General features: G+C 54.9%; 35 non-coding genes across 35 annotated transcripts; 7 read left to right on the top strand and 28 right to left on the bottom strand.

The window, feature by feature from the left end:
- Positions 1-216: 216 nt before the first annotated feature.
- Positions 217-288, top strand: Trnag-ucc. The gene has a single exon. It is a non-coding gene; the product is annotated as a tRNA-Gly (tRNA).
- A 581-nt stretch (positions 289-869) lies between these two features.
- On the bottom strand, positions 870-943 carry Trnai-aau. Its single transcript has one exon. It is a non-coding gene; the product is annotated as a tRNA-Ile (tRNA).
- Positions 944-1,141: 198 nt separating this feature from the next.
- On the bottom strand, positions 1,142-1,213 carry Trnae-uuc. The gene has a single exon. It is a non-coding gene; the product is annotated as a tRNA-Glu (tRNA).
- Positions 1,214-1,478: 265 nt separating this feature from the next.
- On the bottom strand, positions 1,479-1,551 carry Trnam-cau. The gene has a single exon. It is a non-coding gene; the product is annotated as a tRNA-Met (tRNA).
- A 293-nt stretch (positions 1,552-1,844) lies between these two features.
- On the bottom strand, positions 1,845-1,915 carry Trnag-gcc. Its single transcript has one exon. It is a non-coding gene; the product is annotated as a tRNA-Gly (tRNA).
- A 341-nt stretch (positions 1,916-2,256) lies between these two features.
- Positions 2,257-2,328, top strand: Trnag-ucc. Its single transcript has one exon. It is a non-coding gene; the product is annotated as a tRNA-Gly (tRNA).
- A 581-nt stretch (positions 2,329-2,909) lies between these two features.
- Trnai-aau lies at positions 2,910-2,983 on the bottom strand. Its single transcript has one exon. It is a non-coding gene; the product is annotated as a tRNA-Ile (tRNA).
- A 198-nt stretch (positions 2,984-3,181) lies between these two features.
- Positions 3,182-3,253, bottom strand: Trnae-uuc. Its single transcript has one exon. It is a non-coding gene; the product is annotated as a tRNA-Glu (tRNA).
- Positions 3,254-3,518: 265 nt separating this feature from the next.
- On the bottom strand, positions 3,519-3,591 carry Trnam-cau. Its single transcript has one exon. It is a non-coding gene; the product is annotated as a tRNA-Met (tRNA).
- Positions 3,592-3,884: 293 nt separating this feature from the next.
- Trnag-gcc lies at positions 3,885-3,955 on the bottom strand. The gene has a single exon. It is a non-coding gene; the product is annotated as a tRNA-Gly (tRNA).
- A 341-nt stretch (positions 3,956-4,296) lies between these two features.
- Trnag-ucc lies at positions 4,297-4,368 on the top strand. The gene has a single exon. It is a non-coding gene; the product is annotated as a tRNA-Gly (tRNA).
- Positions 4,369-4,949: 581 nt separating this feature from the next.
- Positions 4,950-5,023, bottom strand: Trnai-aau. The gene has a single exon. It is a non-coding gene; the product is annotated as a tRNA-Ile (tRNA).
- A 198-nt stretch (positions 5,024-5,221) lies between these two features.
- On the bottom strand, positions 5,222-5,293 carry Trnae-uuc. Its single transcript has one exon. It is a non-coding gene; the product is annotated as a tRNA-Glu (tRNA).
- Positions 5,294-5,558: 265 nt separating this feature from the next.
- Trnam-cau lies at positions 5,559-5,631 on the bottom strand. Its single transcript has one exon. It is a non-coding gene; the product is annotated as a tRNA-Met (tRNA).
- Positions 5,632-5,924: 293 nt separating this feature from the next.
- Positions 5,925-5,995, bottom strand: Trnag-gcc. Its single transcript has one exon. It is a non-coding gene; the product is annotated as a tRNA-Gly (tRNA).
- A 341-nt stretch (positions 5,996-6,336) lies between these two features.
- Positions 6,337-6,408, top strand: Trnag-ucc. Its single transcript has one exon. It is a non-coding gene; the product is annotated as a tRNA-Gly (tRNA).
- A 581-nt stretch (positions 6,409-6,989) lies between these two features.
- Positions 6,990-7,063, bottom strand: Trnai-aau. Its single transcript has one exon. It is a non-coding gene; the product is annotated as a tRNA-Ile (tRNA).
- A 198-nt stretch (positions 7,064-7,261) lies between these two features.
- On the bottom strand, positions 7,262-7,333 carry Trnae-uuc. Its single transcript has one exon. It is a non-coding gene; the product is annotated as a tRNA-Glu (tRNA).
- Positions 7,334-7,598: 265 nt separating this feature from the next.
- Trnam-cau lies at positions 7,599-7,671 on the bottom strand. The gene has a single exon. It is a non-coding gene; the product is annotated as a tRNA-Met (tRNA).
- A 293-nt stretch (positions 7,672-7,964) lies between these two features.
- On the bottom strand, positions 7,965-8,035 carry Trnag-gcc. The gene has a single exon. It is a non-coding gene; the product is annotated as a tRNA-Gly (tRNA).
- Positions 8,036-8,376: 341 nt separating this feature from the next.
- Trnag-ucc lies at positions 8,377-8,448 on the top strand. The gene has a single exon. It is a non-coding gene; the product is annotated as a tRNA-Gly (tRNA).
- Positions 8,449-9,029: 581 nt separating this feature from the next.
- Trnai-aau lies at positions 9,030-9,103 on the bottom strand. Its single transcript has one exon. It is a non-coding gene; the product is annotated as a tRNA-Ile (tRNA).
- A 198-nt stretch (positions 9,104-9,301) lies between these two features.
- Trnae-uuc lies at positions 9,302-9,373 on the bottom strand. The gene has a single exon. It is a non-coding gene; the product is annotated as a tRNA-Glu (tRNA).
- Positions 9,374-9,638: 265 nt separating this feature from the next.
- Positions 9,639-9,711, bottom strand: Trnam-cau. The gene has a single exon. It is a non-coding gene; the product is annotated as a tRNA-Met (tRNA).
- A 293-nt stretch (positions 9,712-10,004) lies between these two features.
- On the bottom strand, positions 10,005-10,075 carry Trnag-gcc. The gene has a single exon. It is a non-coding gene; the product is annotated as a tRNA-Gly (tRNA).
- A 341-nt stretch (positions 10,076-10,416) lies between these two features.
- Trnag-ucc lies at positions 10,417-10,488 on the top strand. The gene has a single exon. It is a non-coding gene; the product is annotated as a tRNA-Gly (tRNA).
- Positions 10,489-11,069: 581 nt separating this feature from the next.
- Trnai-aau lies at positions 11,070-11,143 on the bottom strand. The gene has a single exon. It is a non-coding gene; the product is annotated as a tRNA-Ile (tRNA).
- A 198-nt stretch (positions 11,144-11,341) lies between these two features.
- On the bottom strand, positions 11,342-11,413 carry Trnae-uuc. Its single transcript has one exon. It is a non-coding gene; the product is annotated as a tRNA-Glu (tRNA).
- A 265-nt stretch (positions 11,414-11,678) lies between these two features.
- On the bottom strand, positions 11,679-11,751 carry Trnam-cau. The gene has a single exon. It is a non-coding gene; the product is annotated as a tRNA-Met (tRNA).
- Positions 11,752-12,044: 293 nt separating this feature from the next.
- Positions 12,045-12,115, bottom strand: Trnag-gcc. Its single transcript has one exon. It is a non-coding gene; the product is annotated as a tRNA-Gly (tRNA).
- A 341-nt stretch (positions 12,116-12,456) lies between these two features.
- On the top strand, positions 12,457-12,528 carry Trnag-ucc. Its single transcript has one exon. It is a non-coding gene; the product is annotated as a tRNA-Gly (tRNA).
- A 581-nt stretch (positions 12,529-13,109) lies between these two features.
- Positions 13,110-13,183, bottom strand: Trnai-aau. The gene has a single exon. It is a non-coding gene; the product is annotated as a tRNA-Ile (tRNA).
- Positions 13,184-13,381: 198 nt separating this feature from the next.
- Trnae-uuc lies at positions 13,382-13,453 on the bottom strand. Its single transcript has one exon. It is a non-coding gene; the product is annotated as a tRNA-Glu (tRNA).
- A 265-nt stretch (positions 13,454-13,718) lies between these two features.
- Trnam-cau lies at positions 13,719-13,791 on the bottom strand. The gene has a single exon. It is a non-coding gene; the product is annotated as a tRNA-Met (tRNA).
- A 293-nt stretch (positions 13,792-14,084) lies between these two features.
- Positions 14,085-14,155, bottom strand: Trnag-gcc. The gene has a single exon. It is a non-coding gene; the product is annotated as a tRNA-Gly (tRNA).
- Between the last annotated feature and the right edge of the window lie 200 nt (positions 14,156-14,355).

The following is a 14,355-nucleotide window of genomic DNA, read 5'->3' as shown; positions in this document are numbered from 1 at the left end:
TTAAAGATGCCGCCAGAACGCGGTCCTCTGCGTACTCTTGCGTCGCCGGCGCCGACTCTTGCCAAAGGATGCGAAATGTGCGCGGATACGCTGTCCGAATGCGTCTGGATGTGCTCCCCTAGCCTGCCTCGAAATGCGCCTGCCGGGTACGATCACCTTCGGCCGCTGCCGACAGGCGGGAAGCCGACTCAGCGCGGTGGCGGGGCGCTCGCTTGTGCGGTGGTGGTGTAATGGTCAGCATAGTTGCCTTCCAAGCAGTTGATCCGGGTTCGATTCCCGGCCACCGCAGCAGGCTTTTAATTTCGCCTATGAGTACTTTTGCCACGCGCTCTTAAACTATTGTTTTTTCGCCCTCTTACTCGCTGCATACCAGCCCTTAGTGTGTCTCGACTTGTCTCGACTTTGCTCAGCTGACGCGAGAGCTGACGCTCTCAAATCGGCCTATATCAAAACGACAAGCACGAGAAACGACTGAGAGAGGTAAGGAGAGGCGAGGCGATGGACACACAGCACGCCCCCTTCATTTCACGGTGGCGTCTCCCTGACCGAATCGGGCTGTAGCTCCGAAAACAATGGAGAAACAAAAATAGGAAGTAAAACTGCCAATAGTGCCCTGTGTTCCCATGCGCTCACCCGCCCAAGTACTGACAAGGGCCAAAGTTGTTACGCATCGGCAATCGGACATTTTCTTTCATTTTCTCTAACCAGTGTATTCAAGATATTATGGCCATTGCCGAGCGAATGCTGTAGTGCTTCCCCGCGAGTCGGGTTCGGATCCTCTGTCAACTTCCACGCAGGGTGATGATCATTTGGTCATCACACTCGCCAGCTGAAATCGGCGCTGCCTTTTCGCAGTAGTACAAGAGTAGTGGCCCGTGGGGGGATCGAACCCACGACCTTCGCGTTATTAGCACGACGCTCTAACCAACTGAGCTAACGGGCCTCGGCAGATGCAGTTGCTCAGCCCTACGCTGGAATCAGCTGGCATGAAGCCATACACCATTCCTACGGTCGTCGTGTGTCTGCTTCCCTAGTCTATATTCTGCTGACGGTCACGAAACAGTAGCTATATTGCGAGCAGGACGGGAAACGGCCGCTCGGACAGCTCAAACTTGTCACGATTCGTGTGGAAAAAATTCCGTTCCGGTACCGGGAATCGAACCCGGGCCTCCTGGGTGAAAGCCAGGTATCCTAGCCACTAGACCACACCGGATGCGGCCGTTTCATTCGCCCGTTCGTACGGTCGCTTGTCGCATTGTCGCTCTCTTTGCGAGCATCTTTGCACATACTGACTGGCAAGTCGCGCACCTCAAACGTCGCAGAGCAATGCTTTTGGCTTCATGCTCTGCTGGGAGAAGAGGAAAAGGGAAGCTGTATGTAAACATTTTCCCGCTGAAGCGTTGAAACGTTGTGGATAGCAAACAAGAAATAAGTTGGCGCCCTAGCAACAGCACCACCATCAGTCACAGAAAATTAGATGCCCCGGGTGAGGATCGAACTCACGACCTTAAGATTATGAGACTTACGCGCTGCCTACTGCGCTACCGAGGCAGGCGATCGTTACACTTTCTGGAATCTTGGTAAGTACCGAATACAAGTGGTAGAGAGTCTGCACTCCCTGGCTCATTTTTTCTGTTGCTACACGTGCATTCACGGCGCGGCAGGCAACTTGCGATGCTAGGCCGACGCCAGTATGTACAATAGCACGCAGGAGTCCAAACGAGCAGTCGTCCGCGCTGCATGATTGGTTCTTTCCACACGGAATCCCGCGGTTCATTCTCATGGCTCACGCAGTTCGAGTGCGAAAGACACGCAGCACCCCTACCGGAGAAAAAACAAAATGATGCATCGGCCGGGAATCGAACCCGGGCCGCCCGCGTGGCAGGCGAGCATTCTACCACTGAACCACCGATGCTCGGGCCGGCGGTACCTTCACGCTGCTTCCCGAGCAGGTGTCTCAAGGGAAAGTGGGACTGCCGTCAAGCGCCGTAGCATTCTGTGGAGAAGATGCTGCAGACGCTGAATCCTGCACTGCGCTGCTTAAAGATGCCGCCAGAACGCGGTCCTCTGCGTACTCTTGCGTCGCCGGCGCCGACTCTTGCCAAAGGATGCGAAATGTGCGCGGATACGCTGTCCGAATGCGTCTGGATGTGCTCCCCTAGCCTGCCTCGAAATGCGCCTGCCGGGTACGATCACCTTCGGCCGCTGCCGACAGGCGGGAAGCCGACTCAGCGCGGTGGCGGGGCGCTCGCTTGTGCGGTGGTGGTGTAATGGTCAGCATAGTTGCCTTCCAAGCAGTTGATCCGGGTTCGATTCCCGGCCACCGCAGCAGGCTTTTAATTTCGCCTATGAGTACTTTTGCCACGCGCTCTTAAACTATTGTTTTTTCGCCCTCTTACTCGCTGCATACCAGCCCTTAGTGTGTCTCGACTTGTCTCGACTTTGCTCAGCTGACGCGAGAGCTGACGCTCTCAAATCGGCCTATATCAAAACGACAAGCACGAGAAACGACTGAGAGAGGTAAGGAGAGGCGAGGCGATGGACACACAGCACGCCCCCTTCATTTCACGGTGGCGTCTCCCTGACCGAATCGGGCTGTAGCTCCGAAAACAATGGAGAAACAAAAATAGGAAGTAAAACTGCCAATAGTGCCCTGTGTTCCCATGCGCTCACCCGCCCAAGTACTGACAAGGGCCAAAGTTGTTACGCATCGGCAATCGGACATTTTCTTTCATTTTCTCTAACCAGTGTATTCAAGATATTATGGCCATTGCCGAGCGAATGCTGTAGTGCTTCCCCGCGAGTCGGGTTCGGATCCTCTGTCAACTTCCACGCAGGGTGATGATCATTTGGTCATCACACTCGCCAGCTGAAATCGGCGCTGCCTTTTCGCAGTAGTACAAGAGTAGTGGCCCGTGGGGGGATCGAACCCACGACCTTCGCGTTATTAGCACGACGCTCTAACCAACTGAGCTAACGGGCCTCGGCAGATGCAGTTGCTCAGCCCTACGCTGGAATCAGCTGGCATGAAGCCATACACCATTCCTACGGTCGTCGTGTGTCTGCTTCCCTAGTCTATATTCTGCTGACGGTCACGAAACAGTAGCTATATTGCGAGCAGGACGGGAAACGGCCGCTCGGACAGCTCAAACTTGTCACGATTCGTGTGGAAAAAATTCCGTTCCGGTACCGGGAATCGAACCCGGGCCTCCTGGGTGAAAGCCAGGTATCCTAGCCACTAGACCACACCGGATGCGGCCGTTTCATTCGCCCGTTCGTACGGTCGCTTGTCGCATTGTCGCTCTCTTTGCGAGCATCTTTGCACATACTGACTGGCAAGTCGCGCACCTCAAACGTCGCAGAGCAATGCTTTTGGCTTCATGCTCTGCTGGGAGAAGAGGAAAAGGGAAGCTGTATGTAAACATTTTCCCGCTGAAGCGTTGAAACGTTGTGGATAGCAAACAAGAAATAAGTTGGCGCCCTAGCAACAGCACCACCATCAGTCACAGAAAATTAGATGCCCCGGGTGAGGATCGAACTCACGACCTTAAGATTATGAGACTTACGCGCTGCCTACTGCGCTACCGAGGCAGGCGATCGTTACACTTTCTGGAATCTTGGTAAGTACCGAATACAAGTGGTAGAGAGTCTGCACTCCCTGGCTCATTTTTTCTGTTGCTACACGTGCATTCACGGCGCGGCAGGCAACTTGCGATGCTAGGCCGACGCCAGTATGTACAATAGCACGCAGGAGTCCAAACGAGCAGTCGTCCGCGCTGCATGATTGGTTCTTTCCACACGGAATCCCGCGGTTCATTCTCATGGCTCACGCAGTTCGAGTGCGAAAGACACGCAGCACCCCTACCGGAGAAAAAACAAAATGATGCATCGGCCGGGAATCGAACCCGGGCCGCCCGCGTGGCAGGCGAGCATTCTACCACTGAACCACCGATGCTCGGGCCGGCGGTACCTTCACGCTGCTTCCCGAGCAGGTGTCTCAAGGGAAAGTGGGACTGCCGTCAAGCGCCGTAGCATTCTGTGGAGAAGATGCTGCAGACGCTGAATCCTGCACTGCGCTGCTTAAAGATGCCGCCAGAACGCGGTCCTCTGCGTACTCTTGCGTCGCCGGCGCCGACTCTTGCCAAAGGATGCGAAATGTGCGCGGATACGCTGTCCGAATGCGTCTGGATGTGCTCCCCTAGCCTGCCTCGAAATGCGCCTGCCGGGTACGATCACCTTCGGCCGCTGCCGACAGGCGGGAAGCCGACTCAGCGCGGTGGCGGGGCGCTCGCTTGTGCGGTGGTGGTGTAATGGTCAGCATAGTTGCCTTCCAAGCAGTTGATCCGGGTTCGATTCCCGGCCACCGCAGCAGGCTTTTAATTTCGCCTATGAGTACTTTTGCCACGCGCTCTTAAACTATTGTTTTTTCGCCCTCTTACTCGCTGCATACCAGCCCTTAGTGTGTCTCGACTTGTCTCGACTTTGCTCAGCTGACGCGAGAGCTGACGCTCTCAAATCGGCCTATATCAAAACGACAAGCACGAGAAACGACTGAGAGAGGTAAGGAGAGGCGAGGCGATGGACACACAGCACGCCCCCTTCATTTCACGGTGGCGTCTCCCTGACCGAATCGGGCTGTAGCTCCGAAAACAATGGAGAAACAAAAATAGGAAGTAAAACTGCCAATAGTGCCCTGTGTTCCCATGCGCTCACCCGCCCAAGTACTGACAAGGGCCAAAGTTGTTACGCATCGGCAATCGGACATTTTCTTTCATTTTCTCTAACCAGTGTATTCAAGATATTATGGCCATTGCCGAGCGAATGCTGTAGTGCTTCCCCGCGAGTCGGGTTCGGATCCTCTGTCAACTTCCACGCAGGGTGATGATCATTTGGTCATCACACTCGCCAGCTGAAATCGGCGCTGCCTTTTCGCAGTAGTACAAGAGTAGTGGCCCGTGGGGGGATCGAACCCACGACCTTCGCGTTATTAGCACGACGCTCTAACCAACTGAGCTAACGGGCCTCGGCAGATGCAGTTGCTCAGCCCTACGCTGGAATCAGCTGGCATGAAGCCATACACCATTCCTACGGTCGTCGTGTGTCTGCTTCCCTAGTCTATATTCTGCTGACGGTCACGAAACAGTAGCTATATTGCGAGCAGGACGGGAAACGGCCGCTCGGACAGCTCAAACTTGTCACGATTCGTGTGGAAAAAATTCCGTTCCGGTACCGGGAATCGAACCCGGGCCTCCTGGGTGAAAGCCAGGTATCCTAGCCACTAGACCACACCGGATGCGGCCGTTTCATTCGCCCGTTCGTACGGTCGCTTGTCGCATTGTCGCTCTCTTTGCGAGCATCTTTGCACATACTGACTGGCAAGGCGCGCACCTCAAACGTCGCAGAGCAATGCTTTTGGCTTCATGCTCTGCTGGGAGAAGAGGAAAAGGGAAGCTGTATGTAAACATTTTCCCGCTGAAGCGTTGAAACGTTGTGGATAACAAACAAGAAATAAGTTGGCGCCCTAGCAACAGCACCACCATCAGTCACAGAAAATTAGATGCCCCGGGTGAGGATCGAACTCACGACCTTAAGATTATGAGACTTACGCGCTGCCTACTGCGCTACCGAGGCAGGCGATCGTTACACTTTCTGGAATCTTGGTAAGTACCGAATACAAGTGGTAGAGAGTCTGCACTCCCTGGCTCATTTTTTCTGTTGCTACACGTGCATTCACGGCGCGGCAGGCAACTTGCGATGCTAGGCCGACGCCAGTATGTACAATAGCACGCAGGAGTCCAAACGAGCAGTCGTCCGCGCTGCATGATTGGTTCTTTCCACACGGAATCCCGCGGTTCATTCTCATGGCTCACGCAGTTCGAGTGCGAAAGACACGCAGCACCCCTACCGGAGAAAAAACAAAATGATGCATCGGCCGGGAATCGAACCCGGGCCGCCCGCGTGGCAGGCGAGCATTCTACCACTGAACCACCGATGCTCGGGCCGGCGGTACCTTCACGCTGCTTCCCGAGCAGGTGTCTCAAGGGAAAGTGGGACTGCCGTCAAGCGCCGTAGCATTCTGTGGAGAAGATGCTGCAGACGCTGAATCCTGCACTGCGCTGCTTAAAGATGCCGCCAGAACGCGGTCCTCTGCGTACTCTTGCGTCGCCGGCGCCGACTCTTGCCAAAGGATGCGAAATGTGCGCGGATACGCTGTCCGAATGCGTCTGGATGTGCTCCCCTAGCCTGCCTCGAAATGCGCCTGCCGGGTACGATCACCTTCGGCCGCTGCCGACAGGCGGGAAGCCGACTCAGCGCGGTGGCGGGGCGCTCGCTTGTGCGGTGGTGGTGTAATGGTCAGCATAGTTGCCTTCCAAGCAGTTGATCCGGGTTCGATTCCCGGCCACCGCAGCAGGCTTTTAATTTCGCCTATGAGTACTTTTGCCACGCGCTCTTAAACTATTGTTTTTTCGCCCTCTTACTCGCTGCATACCAGCCCTTAGTGTGTCTCGACTTGTCTCGACTTTGCTCAGCTGACGCGAGAGCTGACGCTCTCAAATCGGCCTATATCAAAACGACAAGCACGAGAAACGACTGAGAGAGGTAAGGAGAGGCGAGGCGATGGACACACAGCACGCCCCCTTCATTTCACGGTGGCGTCTCCCTGACCGAATCGGGCTGTAGCTCCGAAAACAATGGAGAAACAAAAATAGGAAGTAAAACTGCCAATAGTGCCCTGTGTTCCCATGCGCTCACCCGCCCAAGTACTGACAAGGGCCAAAGTTGTTACGCATCGGCAATCGGACATTTTCTTTCATTTTCTCTAACCAGTGTATTCAAGATATTATGGCCATTGCCGAGCGAATGCTGTAGTGCTTCCCCGCGAGTCGGGTTCGGATCCTCTGTCAACTTCCACGCAGGGTGATGATCATTTGGTCATCACACTCGCCAGCTGAAATCGGCGCTGCCTTTTCGCAGTAGAACAAGAGTAGTGGCCCGTGGGGGGATCGAACCCACGACCTTCGCGTTATTAGCACGACGCTCTAACCAACTGAGCTAACGGGCCTCGGCAGATGCAGTTGCTCAGCCCTACGCTGGAATCAGCTGGCATGAAGCCATACACCATTCCTACGGTCGTCGTGTGTCTGCTTCCCTAGTCTATATTCTGCTGACGGTCACGAAACAGTAGCTATATTGCGAGCAGGACGGGAAACGGCCGCTCGGACAGCTCAAACTTGTCACGATTCGTGTGGAAAAAATTCCGTTCCGGTACCGGGAATCGAACCCGGGCCTCCTGGGTGAAAGCCAGGTATCCTAGCCACTAGACCACACCGGATGCGGCCGTTTCATTCGCCCGTTCGTACGGTCGCTTGTCGCATTGTCGCTCTCTTTGCGAGCATCTTTGCACATACTGACTGGCAAGGCGCGCACCTCAAACGTCGCAGAGCAATGCTTTTGGCTTCATGCTCTGCTGGGAGAAGAGGAAAAGGGAAGCTGTATGTAAACATTTTCCCGCTGAAGCGTTGAAACGTTGTGGATAACAAACAAGAAATAAGTTGGCGCCCTAGCAACAGCACCACCATCAGTCACAGAAAATTAGATGCCCCGGGTGAGGATCGAACTCACGACCTTAAGATTATGAGACTTACGCGCTGCCTACTGCGCTACCGAGGCAGGCGATCGTTACACTTTCTGGAATCTTGGTAAGTACCGAATACAAGTGGTAGAGAGTCTGCACTCCCTGGCTCATTTTTTCTGTTGCTACACGTGCATTCACGGCGCGGCAGGCAACTTGCGATGCTAGGCCGACGCCAGTATGTACAATAGCACGCAGGAGTCCAAACGAGCAGTCGTCCGCGCTGCATGATTGGTTCTTTCCACACGGAATCCCGCGGTTCATTCTCATGGCTCACGCAGTTCGAGTGCGAAAGACACGCAGCACCCCTACCGGAGAAAAAACAAAATGATGCATCGGCCGGGAATCGAACCCGGGCCGCCCGCGTGGCAGGCGAGCATTCTACCACTGAACCACCGATGCTCGGGCCGGCGGTACCTTCACGCTGCTTCCCGAGCAGGTGTCTCAAGGGAAAGTGGGACTGCCGTCAAGCGCCGTAGCATTCTGTGGAGAAGATGCTGCAGACGCTGAATCCTGCACTGCGCTGCTTAAAGATGCCGCCAGAACGCGGTCCTCTGCGTACTCTTGCGTCGCCGGCGCCGACTCTTGCCAAAGGATGCGAAATGTGCGCGGATACGCTGTCCGAATGCGTCTGGATGTGCTCCCCTAGCCTGCCTCGAAATGCGCCTGCCGGGTACGATCACCTTCGGCCGCTGCCGACAGGCGGGAAGCCGACTCAGCGCGGTGGCGGGGCGCTCGCTTGTGCGGTGGTGGTGTAATGGTCAGCATAGTTGCCTTCCAAGCAGTTGATCCGGGTTCGATTCCCGGCCACCGCAGCAGGCTTTTAATTTCGCCTATGAGTACTTTTGCCACGCGCTCTTAAACTATTGTTTTTTCGCCCTCTTACTCGCTGCATACCAGCCCTTAGTGTGTCTCGACTTGTCTCGACTTTGCTCAGCTGACGCGAGAGCTGACGCTCTCAAATCGGCCTATATCAAAACGACAAGCACGAGAAACGACTGAGAGAGGTAAGGAGAGGCGAGGCGATGGACACACAGCACGCCCCCTTCATTTCACGGTGGCGTCTCCCTGACCGAATCGGGCTGTAGCTCCGAAAACAATGGAGAAACAAAAATAGGAAGTAAAACTGCCAATAGTGCCCTGTGTTCCCATGCGCTCACCCGCCCAAGTACTGACAAGGGCCAAAGTTGTTACGCATCGGCAATCGGACATTTTCTTTCATTTTCTCTAACCAGTGTATTCAAGATATTATGGCCATTGCCGAGCGAATGCTGTAGTGCTTCCCCGCGAGTCGGGTTCGGATCCTCTGTCAACTTCCACGCAGGGTGATGATCATTTGGTCATCACACTCGCCAGCTGAAATCGGCGCTGCCTTTTCGCAGTAGTACAAGAGTAGTGGCCCGTGGGGGGATCGAACCCACGACCTTCGCGTTATTAGCACGACGCTCTAACCAACTGAGCTAACGGGCCTCGGCAGATGCAGTTGCTCAGCCCTACGCTGGAATCAGCTGGCATGAAGCCATACACCATTCCTACGGTCGTCGTGTGTCTGCTTCCCTAGTCTATATTCTGCTGACGGTCACGAAACAGTAGCTATATTGCGAGCAGGACGGGAAACGGCCGCTCGGACAGCTCAAACTTGTCACGATTCGTGTGGAAAAAATTCCGTTCCGGTACCGGGAATCGAACCCGGGCCTCCTGGGTGAAAGCCAGGTATCCTAGCCACTAGACCACACCGGATGCGGCCGTTTCATTCGCCCGTTCGTACGGTCGCTTGTCGCATTGTCGCTCTCTTTGCGAGCATCTTTGCACATACTGACTGGCAAGGCGCGCACCTCAAACGTCGCAGAGCAATGCTTTTGGCTTCATGCTCTGCTGGGAGAAGAGGAAAAGGGAAGCTGTATGTAAACATTTTCCCGCTGAAGCGTTGAAACGTTGTGGATAACAAACAAGAAATAAGTTGGCGCCCTAGCAACAGCACCACCATCAGTCACAGAAAATTAGATGCCCCGGGTGAGGATCGAACTCACGACCTTAAGATTATGAGACTTACGCGCTGCCTACTGCGCTACCGAGGCAGGCGATCGTTACACTTTCTGGAATCTTGGTAAGTACCGAATACAAGTGGTAGAGAGTCTGCACTCCCTGGCTCATTTTTTCTGTTGCTACACGTGCATTCACGGCGCGGCAGGCAACTTGCGATGCTAGGCCGACGCCAGTATGTACAATAGCACGCAGGAGTCCAAACGAGCAGTCGTCCGCGCTGCATGATTGGTTCTTTCCACACGGAATCCCGCGGTTCATTCTCATGGCTCACGCAGTTCGAGTGCGAAAGACACGCAGCACCCCTACCGGAGAAAAAACAAAATGATGCATCGGCCGGGAATCGAACCCGGGCCGCCCGCGTGGCAGGCGAGCATTCTACCACTGAACCACCGATGCTCGGGCCGGCGGTACCTTCACGCTGCTTCCCGAGCAGGTGTCTCAAGGGAAAGTGGGACTGCCGTCAAGCGCCGTAGCATTCTGTGGAGAAGATGCTGCAGACGCTGAATCCTGCACTGCGCTGCTTAAAGATGCCGCCAGAACGCGGTCCTCTGCGTACTCTTGCGTCGCCGGCGCCGACTCTTGCCAAAGGATGCGAAATGTGCGCGGATACGCTGTCCGAATGCGTCTGGATGTGCTCCCCTAGCCTGCCTCGAAATGCGCCTGCCGGGTACGATCACCTTCGGCCGCTGCCGACAGGCGGGAAGCCGACTCAGCGCGGTGGCGGGGCGCTCGCTTGTGCGGTGGTGGTGTAATGGTCAGCATAGTTGCCTTCCAAGCAGTTGATCCGGGTTCGATTCCCGGCCACCGCAGCAGGCTTTTAATTTCGCCTATGAGTACTTTTGCCACGCGCTCTTAAACTATTGTTTTTTCGCCCTCTTACTCGCTGCATACCAGCCCTTAGTGTGTCTCGACTTGTCTCGACTTTGCTCAGCTGACGCGAGAGCTGACGCTCTCAAATCGGCCTATATCAAAACGACAAGCACGAGAAACGACTGAGAGAGGTAAGGAGAGGCGAGGCGATGGACACACAGCACGCCCCCTTCATTTCACGGTGGCGTCTCCCTGACCGAATCGGGCTGTAGCTCCGAAAACAATGGAGAAACAAAAATAGGAAGTAAAACTGCCAATAGTGCCCTGTGTTCCCATGCGCTCACCCGCCCAAGTACTGACAAGGGCCAAAGTTGTTACGCATCGGCAATCGGACATTTTCTTTCATTTTCTCTAACCAGTGTATTCAAGATATTATGGCCATTGCCGAGCGAATGCTGTAGTGCTTCCCCGCGAGTCGGGTTCGGATCCTCTGTCAACTTCCACGCAGGGTGATGATCATTTGGTCATCACACTCGCCAGCTGAAATCGGCGCTGCCTTTTCGCAGTAGTACAAGAGTAGTGGCCCGTGGGGGGATCGAACCCACGACCTTCGCGTTATTAGCACGACGCTCTAACCAACTGAGCTAACGGGCCTCGGCAGATGCAGTTGCTCAGCCCTACGCTGGAATCAGCTGGCATGAAGCCATACACCATTCCTACGGTCGTCGTGTGTCTGCTTCCCTAGTCTATATTCTGCTGACGGTCACGAAACAGTAGCTATATTGCGAGCAGGACGGGAAACGGCCGCTCGGACAGCTCAAACTTGTCACGATTCGTGTGGAAAAAATTCCGTTCCGGTACCGGGAATCGAACCCGGGCCTCCTGGGTGAAAGCCAGGTATCCTAGCCACTAGACCACACCGGATGCGGCCGTTTCATTCGCCCGTTCGTACGGTCGCTTGTCGCATTGTCGCTCTCTTTGCGAGCATCTTTGCACATACTGACTGGCAAGGCGCGCACCTCAAACGTCGCAGAGCAATGCTTTTGGCTTCATGCTCTGCTGGGAGAAGAGGAAAAGGGAAGCTGTATGTAAACATTTTCCCGCTGAAGCGTTGAAACGTTGTGGATAACAAACAAGAAATAAGTTGGCGCCCTAGCAACAGCACCACCATCAGTCACAGAAAATTAGATGCCCCGGGTGAGGATCGAACTCACGACCTTAAGATTATGAGACTTACGCGCTGCCTACTGCGCTACCGAGGCAGGCGATCGTTACACTTTCTGGAATCTTGGTAAGTACCGAATACAAGTGGTAGAGAGTCTGCACTCCCTGGCTCATTTTTTCTGTTGCTACACGTGCATTCACGGCGCGGCAGGCAACTTGCGATGCTAGGCCGACGCCAGTATGTACAATAGCACGCAGGAGTCCAAACGAGCAGTCGTCCGCGCTGCATGATTGGTTCTTTCCACACGGAATCCCGCGGTTCATTCTCATGGCTCACGCAGTTCGAGTGCGAAAGACACGCAGCACCCCTACCGGAGAAAAAACAAAATGATGCATCGGCCGGGAATCGAACCCGGGCCGCCCGCGTGGCAGGCGAGCATTCTACCACTGAACCACCGATGCTCGGGCCGGCGGTACCTTCACGCTGCTTCCCGAGCAGGTGTCTCAAGGGAAAGTGGGACTGCCGTCAAGCGCCGTAGCATTCTGTGGAGAAGATGCTGCAGACGCTGAATCCTGCACTGCGCTGCTTAAAGATGCCGCCAGAACGCGGTCCTCTGCGTACTCTTGCGTCGCCGGCGCCGACTCTTGCCAAAGGATGCGAAATGTGCGCGGATACGCTGTCCGAATGCGTCTGGATGTGCTCCCCTAGCCTGCCTCGAAATGCGCCTGCCGGGTACGATCACCTTCGGCCGCTGCCGACAGGCGGGAAGCCGACTCAGCGCGGTGGCGGGGCGCTCGCTTGTGCGGTGGTGGTGTAATGGTCAGCATAGTTGCCTTCCAAGCAGTTGATCCGGGTTCGATTCCCGGCCACCGCAGCAGGCTTTTAATTTCGCCTATGAGTACTTTTGCCACGCGCTCTTAAACTATTGTTTTTTCGCCCTCTTACTCGCTGCATACCAGCCCTTAGTGTGTCTCGACTTGTCTCGACTTTGCTCAGCTGACGCGAGAGCTGACGCTCTCAAATCGGCCTATATCAAAACGACAAGCACGAGAAACGACTGAGAGAGGTAAGGAGAGGCGAGGCGATGGACACACAGCACGCCCCCTTCATTTCACGGTGGCGTCTCCCTGACCGAATCGGGCTGTAGCTCCGAAAACAATGGAGAAACAAAAATAGGAAGTAAAACTGCCAATAGTGCCCTGTGTTCCCATGCGCTCACCCGCCCAAGTACTGACAAGGGCCAAAGTTGTTACGCATCGGCAATCGGACATTTTCTTTCATTTTCTCTAACCAGTGTATTCAAGATATTATGGCCATTGCCGAGCGAATGCTGTAGTGCTTCCCCGCGAGTCGGGTTCGGATCCTCTGTCAACTTCCACGCAGGGTGATGATCATTTGGTCATCACACTCGCCAGCTGAAATCGGCGCTGCCTTTTCGCAGTAGAACAAGAGTAGTGGCCCGTGGGGGGATCGAACCCACGACCTTCGCGTTATTAGCACGACGCTCTAACCAACTGAGCTAACGGGCCTCGGCAGATGCAGTTGCTCAGCCCTACGCTGGAATCAGCTGGCATGAAGCCATACACCATTCCTACGGTCGTCGTGTGTCTGCTTCCCTAGTCTATATTCTGCTGACGGTCACGAAACAGTAGCTATATTGCGAGCAGGACGGGAAACGGCCGCTCGGACAGCTCAAACTTGTCACGATTCGTGTGGAAAAAATTCCGTTCCGGTACCGGGAATCGAACCCGGGCCTCCTGGGTGAAAGCCAGGTATCCTAGCCACTAGACCACACCGGATGCGTCCGTTTCATTCGCCCGTTCGTACGGTCGCTTGTCGCATTGTCGCTCTCTTTGCGAGCATCTTTGCACATACTGACTGGCAAGGCGCGCACCTCAAACGTCGCAGAGCAATGCTTTTGGCTTCATGCTCTGCTGGGAGAAGAGGAAAAGGGAAGCTGTATGTAAACATTTTCCCGCTGAAGCGTTGAAACGTTGTGGATAACAAACAAGAAATAAGTTGGCGCCCTAGCAACAGCACCACCATCAGTCACAGAAAATTAGATGCCCCGGGTGAGGATCGAACTCACGACCTTAAGATTATGAGACTTACGCGCTGCCTACTGCGCTACCGAGGCAGGCGATCGTTACACTTTCTGGAATCTTGGTAAGTACCGAATACAAGTGGTAGAGAGTCTGCACTCCCTGGCTCATTTTTTCTGTTGCTACACGTGCATTCACGGCGCGGCAGGCAACTTGCGATGCTAGGCCGACGCCAGTATGTACAATAGCACGCAGGAGTCCAAACGAGCAGTCGTCCGCGCTGCATGATTGGTTCTTTCCACACGGAATCCCGCGGTTCATTCTCATGGCTCACGCAGTTCGAGTGCGAAAGACACGCAGCACCCCTACCGGAGAAAAAACAAAATGATGCATCGGCCGGGAATCGAACCCGGGCCGCCCGCGTGGCAGGCGAGCATTCTACCACTGAACCACCGATGCTCGGGCCGGCGGTACCTTCACGCTGCTTCCCGAGCAGGTGTCTCAAGGGAAAGTGGGACTGCCGTCAAGCGCCGTAGCATTCTGTGGAGAAGATGCTGCAGACGCTGAATCCTGCACTGCGCTGCTTAAAGATGCCGCCAGAACGCGGTCCTCTGCGTACTCTTGCGTCGCCGGCGCCGACTCTTGCCAAAGGATGCGAA

The sequence above is a fragment of the Schistocerca americana genome, unplaced genomic scaffold, assembly GCF_021461395.2.
Source record: "Schistocerca americana isolate TAMUIC-IGC-003095 unplaced genomic scaffold, iqSchAmer2.1 HiC_scaffold_180, whole genome shotgun sequence".
Classification (NCBI taxonomy): domain Eukaryota; kingdom Metazoa; phylum Arthropoda; class Insecta; order Orthoptera; family Acrididae; genus Schistocerca; species Schistocerca americana.
The sequence above is the reverse complement of the archived record's forward strand: the minus strand, read 5'-3'. Positions and strand labels throughout refer to the sequence as shown.